The sequence below is a fragment of the Pelmatolapia mariae genome, linkage group LG10_11 (genome assembly GCF_036321145.2).
Source record: "Pelmatolapia mariae isolate MD_Pm_ZW linkage group LG10_11, Pm_UMD_F_2, whole genome shotgun sequence".
Classification (NCBI taxonomy): Eukaryota; Metazoa; Chordata; class Actinopteri; order Cichliformes; family Cichlidae; genus Pelmatolapia; species Pelmatolapia mariae.
The window spans coordinates 37,583,772-37,591,277 of record NC_086236.1 but is presented as its reverse complement, the minus strand read 5'-3'; the positions used below and the strand labels follow the sequence as shown (position 1 = coordinate 37,591,277).

At 42.1% G+C, this 7,506-nt stretch overlaps 4 long non-coding RNA genes across 5 annotated transcripts; 2 read left to right on the top strand and 2 right to left on the bottom strand.

Annotated features, from left to right (window-relative positions):
• The first annotated feature begins 226 nt into the window (after positions 1 to 226).
• Positions 227 to 1,302, top strand: LOC134637513 (uncharacterized). The gene is made up of 4 exons (XR_010095129.2): positions 227 to 527; positions 641 to 792; positions 909 to 941; positions 1,246 to 1,302. It is a non-coding gene; the product is annotated as an uncharacterized LOC134637513 (long non-coding RNA).
• An 18-nt stretch (positions 1,303 to 1,320) lies between these two features.
• On the top strand, positions 1,321 to 2,101 carry LOC134637512 (uncharacterized). Its single transcript, XR_010095128.1, has 2 exons — positions 1,321 to 1,430; positions 1,889 to 2,101. It is a non-coding gene; the product is annotated as an uncharacterized LOC134637512 (long non-coding RNA).
• Positions 2,102 to 4,640: 2,539 nt separating this feature from the next.
• On the bottom strand, positions 4,641 to 5,651 carry LOC134637890 (uncharacterized). The gene is made up of 2 exons (XR_010095196.1): positions 5,311 to 5,651; positions 4,641 to 4,853 (listed from the first exon to the last, which is right to left on the bottom strand). It is a non-coding gene; the product is annotated as an uncharacterized LOC134637890 (long non-coding RNA).
• Positions 5,652 to 5,964: 313 nt separating this feature from the next.
• LOC134636838 (uncharacterized) lies at positions 5,965 to 7,506 on the bottom strand. Of its 2 annotated transcripts, XR_010095030.1 has the most exons (4): positions 7,377 to 7,506; positions 6,616 to 6,727; positions 6,216 to 6,304; positions 5,965 to 6,102 (listed from the first exon to the last, which is right to left on the bottom strand). It is a non-coding gene; the product is annotated as an uncharacterized LOC134636838 (long non-coding RNA). The 2 variants fall into 2 exon arrangements; XR_010095029.1 differs by having other exon boundaries at positions 6,616 to 7,506.

The following is a 7,506-nucleotide window of genomic DNA, read 5'->3' as shown; positions in this document are numbered from 1 at the left end:
TGTTTGTATTTCCAGGCACATTTCACGAAGCAGAACGCAGTCTTCAGAGATATCCACGTGAACGCTGTGATACGTCTGACCTTCAGTCCGAAGAAGAAACCCAGACCAGTCTTAAAAGAAAGCACAAGTAAAACCTTTTTATTCACAAACATATCTTTGATTGTTAAGAATTTATGATCTTGTCTTTTATACATATCTGTGGTGCTTGCATACTGCAATATCACCACATAATATAGTCCAAAAAGTGGAAGTTTGTAAACTTTTTAAACATGCAAAGCCGTGTACACTTGTGCACTTCAAAAATTCATTGTATACTGTACCTTCTTGCACGTCTCTGTTTCCTGTGTGTGTTGTTAGAAATCAAACTAACTTTAGGAAAAAATATGCCAAAAGCATATTTACAATTACTTAAGACCGTTTTTAATTTATTTTCTTTAGACCAAATCCCCTGTACACATATACGGACTCAGAGGATGAGCAGCCTACAAAAAAACGGTTTCCCCAGGCCCCTCGAGTGAAAATACCAGGTAATAAAATACTGTCTAGTGTCTTTGTACATATCTGTGTCTGACACAAGGAAACTTTTTTGACAAGTTGTCTGTATTCTTAAATACTTAAAAAATTATCTTTTTCTAAACAGCCCTCATCACTCCGCAGTCTGCCCCCCAGCCCACTGATAGCAACCATCATAATGCCCCACCCAGCTTCCGGCACCTTTCGCCACTCCGGCACAAACCGACACAGCTTTGCGATCTCGCCAGCATGCAGAGTCTGATGTCTTCCCTATAGATGGTATGCTTTTAAAAAAGCTTTAAAGCTGCATCACAATGTCATTGTACTCTTATCTAAAAAGAAAACCCAATTTATACTCCTGAATGTCATCTTGTTGTGATTTTTTTTTTCTGTAGATTCCAGAGACTCTGTGAGGCCACTATTACAAGGCAAGTTTGAAAATCTTGGAATTTCACAGTTTACATGGTATAACAAATATATGTGACAGGCAAAAACTAGTAAACACTTTTAGCAGTTACAAGAACTAACAAATGAATATCCAACAAAAGGGAATAGAAATACATTGCACTGCCAATACTTTGGTTTATTCTTTGTATGACTTGAAAATCAGGCTTTAGGGAAAACTAAATGACATGTTTCTATCATCAATTACATGAAGTAAACACATAAGCACTTGCATACACATTTAAGACATGAGACACGCTAATTCCATCTCATAAAATGTGTCTATAGGTGAGACGCTTTGCGTTGATTGGTGCTGCTGGACCACACTGGAGGTGCGAGTCCGCTGTGTAATGGTTTATGCCCTTACAAAGGAGCTGGCCTCTGTACTCAACTGGGCAGGGGAAAAAATACCAAGGACCAGACAAAGCAAAAAAGGGCATTTAAAGAGACAGCGCTGTGCAGATGCATATTTGGTAAGTTTTAACATTTATTGTAGTTTTATGAGCCTAAAGTGAACAATAAAGGGATCAATTGATGTGCTGGGTGCATTTCACATTTCCTATGTCTGTGTTTTGCTATATTACTTTGTCTTTCTTAATAACAAGACTTTCATGTCCGGTTAATCTGGAGATGGAGTCTTTGGTCTTCGGCTTGTTTTGTCCTCGGGTTGTACACTTTGTACAGCCCGAGGACCCCATGTTTTCTTTTTTTTTTTTAAAGGATACACGGCACACCATGCTAAGACATCACATTTTCAGCTTATAGCTCTTTGGGAATCAAATGCGGCAGTTTGCTGATTTCTGCCTGGTGACTTTCATGTTTATCAGCCTAGGAGTTTACATACTTTCTCCCTGCTGAAGACAATTAACAAGAGCTTATTCATGTGCTCTAATTCCCTTTTTTTTGTGTGTGTGTCTATTTTTTGTCCTAGATGGCCTGGCGCAGCAGGTAGGGGCGAACTCTATGTCTGAGTTGGTCTTTGCTCAAGCAGTCCAGAAATGGCTCAGATATGCTCCAGATCGTACGGGTGGCGCGCAGGACGCCCATCATCCATCCCCATCCCGGAGTAAATAATAAAAAGTGACGTGAAACATAGAAATGTAAATAGGAAACTTTGTCTTTTAATAAAGTATTTTGCAAATGATACATGTCTATTGACCTTTTTTGGTTTTTTGGTTTTTTTCAATAAAAAGCAACTGTGCGAAAGAGGTGGAAAATCAATACCATATCTCAACAGTGTTTCAATGTCAACAGTGTTAGAAAATATAACGTCGAATCAATGTCAGGTTTCAACATTGATTCAACATCAAAACCTGACGTTGTTTCAACGTTAAAAATGGGTGCAAGAGTGATGTTGGGTCAACGTCACACTTCAACGTTGCTTCAATGACGTCGCCTGATATTGACTCAACATTGTTTCAATGTTTCCTTGCTATCTGGGTATGGATCTTGTGCTCAGAGCTTGTTCTTGTGCTGCCATGATTAGTGCCTCTGTGCTGTCTTTCAGTCCAGCTTTGTCCAGCCACTGGTAGGATTTCTGGATATCAGCCACCTCCTCTATCTGCCGGTGGTACATACCGTGCAGGAACCTGTCCTTCCATGATGGTTCCTCGCCTTCCTCCTATTTCTTGGGTTTCTGCTGCCTGAGGTATTCACTGAGCACGCTGTCAGTTGGGGCCATCTTCGTGATGTATTCGTGGATGTTTCTTGTCTCATCCTGGACTGTGGTGCTGACACTCACCAGTCCCCGGCCCCCTTCCTTCCGCTTAGCGTACAGCCTCAGGGTGCTGGACTTGGGGTGAAACCCTCCATGCATGGTCAGGAGCTTCCTTGTCTTGATGTCAGTGGCTTCTATCTCCTCCTTCAGCCAGCTTATTATCCCAGCCGGGTACCTGATCACGGGCAGGGCGTAGGTGTTGATAGCCAAGATCTTGTTCTTGCCATTCAGCTGACTCCTCAGGACTTGCCTGATCCTCTGCAGGTACTTTGTGGTTGCAGCTTTCCCAGCGGCCTCTTCATGGTTTCAATTTGCCTGCGGGATCCCCAGGTACTTGTAACTGTCCTCTATGTCTGCAATGTTGCCTTCTGGTAGTTCAATCCCCTCAGTTCTGACTCCCTTCCCTCTCTTTGTTATCATCCGACTACACTTCTCCAGTCCGAAAGACATTCCAGTGTCATTGCTGTATATCCTGGTGGTGTGGATCAGTGAATCGATGTCTCATTCACTCTTGGCATACAGCTTGATGTCATCCATGTACAGGAGGTGGCTGACAACCGCTCCATTCCGTAGTCGGTATCCGTAGCCAGTCTTGTCAATGATCTGACTGAGGGGATTCAGGCCTATGCAGAACAGTAGCGGGGACAGAGCATCTCCTTGGTAGATCCCACACTTGATGGTGACTCGTGCTATGGGCTTGGAGTTGGCCTCTAGTGTTGTACACCACATCCCCACTGAGTTCCTGATGAAGGCTCTTAGGGTCCTGTTGATCTTGTATAGCTTTAGGCATTCCAGGTTCCAGGTGTGGGGCATTGACTCATAGGCCTTCTTGTAATCAATCCAGGCAGTGCACAGGTTGGTCAGTCTGGTTTTGCAGTCTCGGCTGATTGTTCTGTCTACCAGTAGTTGGTGTTTTGCGCCTCGGGTATTCTTCCCCATCCCTTTCTGTGCCCCACTCATATATTGACCGATGTACCTGTTCATCTTAGCCGCTATGATGCCTGACAGGAGCTTCCACGTGGTGCTGAGGCAGGTTATTGGTCGGTAGTTGGAGGGGACCGGTCCCTTCTGGGGGTCCTTGAGGATCAGGACTGTCCGGCCTTCGGTTAGCCATTCTGGGTGTCTCTCCTCAACTAGCAGCTGGTTCATCTGTGCTGCCAGACGCTCGTGGAGTGCAGTCAGCTTTTCAGCCAGTAGGCATGAACCATGTCGGGGCCTGGTGCTGTCCAACTCTTCATATTGGAGACCCTTTCTTGGATGTCTGCCACTGTGATGGTTACTGGACCCTGTTCAGGGAGGTTGCTGTGGTCTGCCCTCAGATCCACTAGCCACTGAGCATTGCTGTTATGGGTTGCGTCCTTCTCCCATATGCTCTTCCAGTATTGTTCCATCTCCAGCCTTGGTGGTGCTGTTCTCATATCGTTCCCCTGCCACTGAGAGTACACCTTGGCTGGTTCTGTGGAGAACAACTGGTTTATTCTCCTGCCTTCGATCTCTCTGGTGTACCTCTTCAAGCAGCTGGCCAAGGCTTGCTTTGCAGTTTCCAAGGCCTCAGGTATGGACAGGTTCCTGTACATATTAGGCACCTTCTTCATTGCCCCTACATATCTATCTATCTATCTATCTATCTATATATATATATATACCCAGATAGCAAGGAAACATTGAAACAATGTTGAGTCAATATCAGGCGACGTCATTGAAGCAACGTTGAAGTGTGATGTTGACCCAACATCACTCTTGCACCCATTTTTAACGTTGAAACAACGTCAGGTTTTGATGTTGAATCAATGTTGAAACCTGACATTGATTCGACGTTATATTTTCTAACACTGTTGACATTGAAACAATGTCAGATTCTGATATTGAAACACTGTTGAGATATGGTATTGATTTTCCACCTCTTTTGCACAGTTGCTTTTTATTGAAAAAAAACAAAAAACCAAAAAAGGTCAATAGACATGTATCATTTGCAAAATACTTTATTAAAAGACAAAGTTTCCTATTTACATTTCTATGTTTCACGTCACTTTTTATTATTTACTCCGGGATGGGGATGGATGATGGGCGTCCTGCGCGCCACCCGTACGACCTGGAGCATATCTGAGCCATTTCTGGACTGCTTGAGCAAAGACCAACTCAGACATAGAGTTCGCCCCTACCTGCTGCGCCAGGCCATCTAGGACAAAAAATAGACACACACACAAAAAAAGGGAATTAGAGCACATGAATAAGCTCTTGTTAATTGTCTTCAGCAGGGAGAAAGTATGTAAACTCCTAGGCTGATAAACATGAAAGTCACCAGGCGGAAATCAGCAAACTGCCACATTTGATTCCCAAAGAGCTATAAGCTGAAAATGCGATATGTCTTAGCATGGTGTGCCGTGTATCCTTTAAAAAAAAAAAGAAAACATGGGTCCTCGGGCTGTACAAAGTGTACAACCCGAGGACAAAACAAGCCGAAGACCAAAGACTCCATCTCCAGATTAACCGGACATGAAAGTCTTGTTATTAAGAAAGACAAAGTAATATAGCAAAAAACAGACATAGGAAATGTGAAACGCACCCAGCACATCAATTGATCCCTTTATTGTTCACTTTAAGCTCATAAAACTACAATAAATGTTAAAACTTACCAAATATGCATCTGCACAGCGCTGTCTCTTTAAATGCCCTTTTTTGCTTTGTCTGGTCCTTGTTTTTTTCCCCCTGCCCAGTTGAGTACAGAGGCCAGCTCCTTTGTAATGGCATAAACCATTACACGGCGGACTCGCACCTCCAGTGTGGTCCAGCAGCACCAATCAACGCAAAGCGTCTCACCTATAGACACATTTTATGAGATGGAATTAGCGAGTCTCATGTCTTAAATGTGTATGCAAGTGCTTGTGTGTTTACTTCATGTAATTGATGATAGAAACATGTCATTTAGTTTTCCCTAAAGCCTGGTTTTCAAGTCATACAAAGAATAAACCAAAGTATTGGCAGTACAATGTATTTCTATTCCCTTTTGTTGGATATTCATTTGTTAGTTCTTGTAACTGCTAAAAGTGTTTACTAGTTTTTGCCTGTCACATATATTTGTTATACCATGTAAACTGTGAAATTCCAAGATTTTCAAACTTGCCTTGTAATAGTGGCCTCACAGAGTCTCTGGAATCTACAGGAAAAAAAAATCACAACAAGATGACATTCAGGAGTATAAATTAGGTTTTTTTTTTTTTAGATAAGAGTACAATGACATTGTGATGCAGCTTTAAAGCTTTTTTAAAAGCATACCATCTATAGGGAAGACATCAGACTCTGCATGCTGGCGAGATCGCAAAGCTGTGTCGGTTTGTGCCGGAGTGGCGAAAGGTGCCGGAAGCTGGGTGGGGCATTATGATGGTTGCTATCAGTGGGCTGGGGGGCAGACTGCGGAGTGATGAGGGCTGTTTAGAAAAAGATAATTTTTTAAGTATTTAAGAATACAGACAACTTGTCAAAAAAGTTTCCTCGTGTCAGACACAGATATGTACAAAGACACTAGACAGTATTTTATTACCTGGTATTTTCACTCGAGGGGCCCGGGGAAACCGTTTTTTTGTAGGCTGCTCATCCTCTGAGTCCGTATATGTGTACAGGGGATTTGGTCTGAAGAAAAGAAATTAAAAACGGTCTTAAGTAATTGTAAATATGCTTTTGGCATATTGTTTCCTAAAGTTAGTTTGATTTCTAACAACACACACAGGAAACAGAGACGTGCAAGAAGGTACAGTATACAATGAATTTTTGAAGTGCACAAGTGTACACGGCTTTGCATTTTTAAAAAGTTTACAAACTTCCACTTTTTGGACTATATTATGTGGCGATATTGCAGTATGCAAGCACCACAGATATGTATAAAAGACAAGATCATAAATTCTTAACAATCAAAGATATGTTTGTGAATAAAAAGGTTTTACTTGTGCTTTCTTTTAAGACTGGTCTGAGTTTCAGCTTCGGACTGAAGGTCAGACGTATCACAGCGTTCACGTGGATATCTCTGAAGACTGCGTTCTGCTTCGTGAAATGTGCCTGGAAATACAAACACAATGTACGGCCAGACATACATTACGTGTGGACAAAAGGTGCAAACGCATAGAAAAATCAGCGGTTTCAGAAATACGCTGGTACGTGTGGACGTAGCCTTATTCATTATTCAAGGCACAAACGGAAAGTCATGTACGCGTGCAACTTAAAGTTAGTTGAGCGTGCAACGTAGAGTCACGCATGCTGCGTGAGCTTTCAAACTGAGTCTAAAGTTTTCGTGTGCGAATTGAAGCGAGTGCTCTCCAATCATCAAAAGTAACAAAGTCATTGAACACGTTTATACAGTTAACTTTACGTTTATCAATCATATATCACAGATTTAGAATTTTTTGTAGTATAAGCAACTACAGAGCGAAAGTCTGGGTCAAGCGCCGAGGCGACGGCAAGAACAAAGGAAACCTCGAAGCGTTAAAGCTAGCTTTGTAAGGGAATATAACGAAGAAATTATGAAACGAAAATGTTTTCTTTGTTGATATACTTTGTTCGCAGTGCAATTTATTTGTTGCCAGATTGTAAGAAGTAGACACAATTTAAAAAACTCGTTAATGTACAACATTAACAAGTTTTTTTTTAAATGTTATTCAAATGCAAACATGGAAATACCGAGTAGGAAAAAAAAATCATTCATTCTTACCTTATACTAATCGTGGTGCGGGCCAGTGCAGTGCATGAACTGATGCCTTCTCCGGTCAATTCCGCTGAGAGTAAATTAAATGTCCCGCTCTACTGTAGAAGACAATGAATACCGGGGGAGGGGGGGGGGG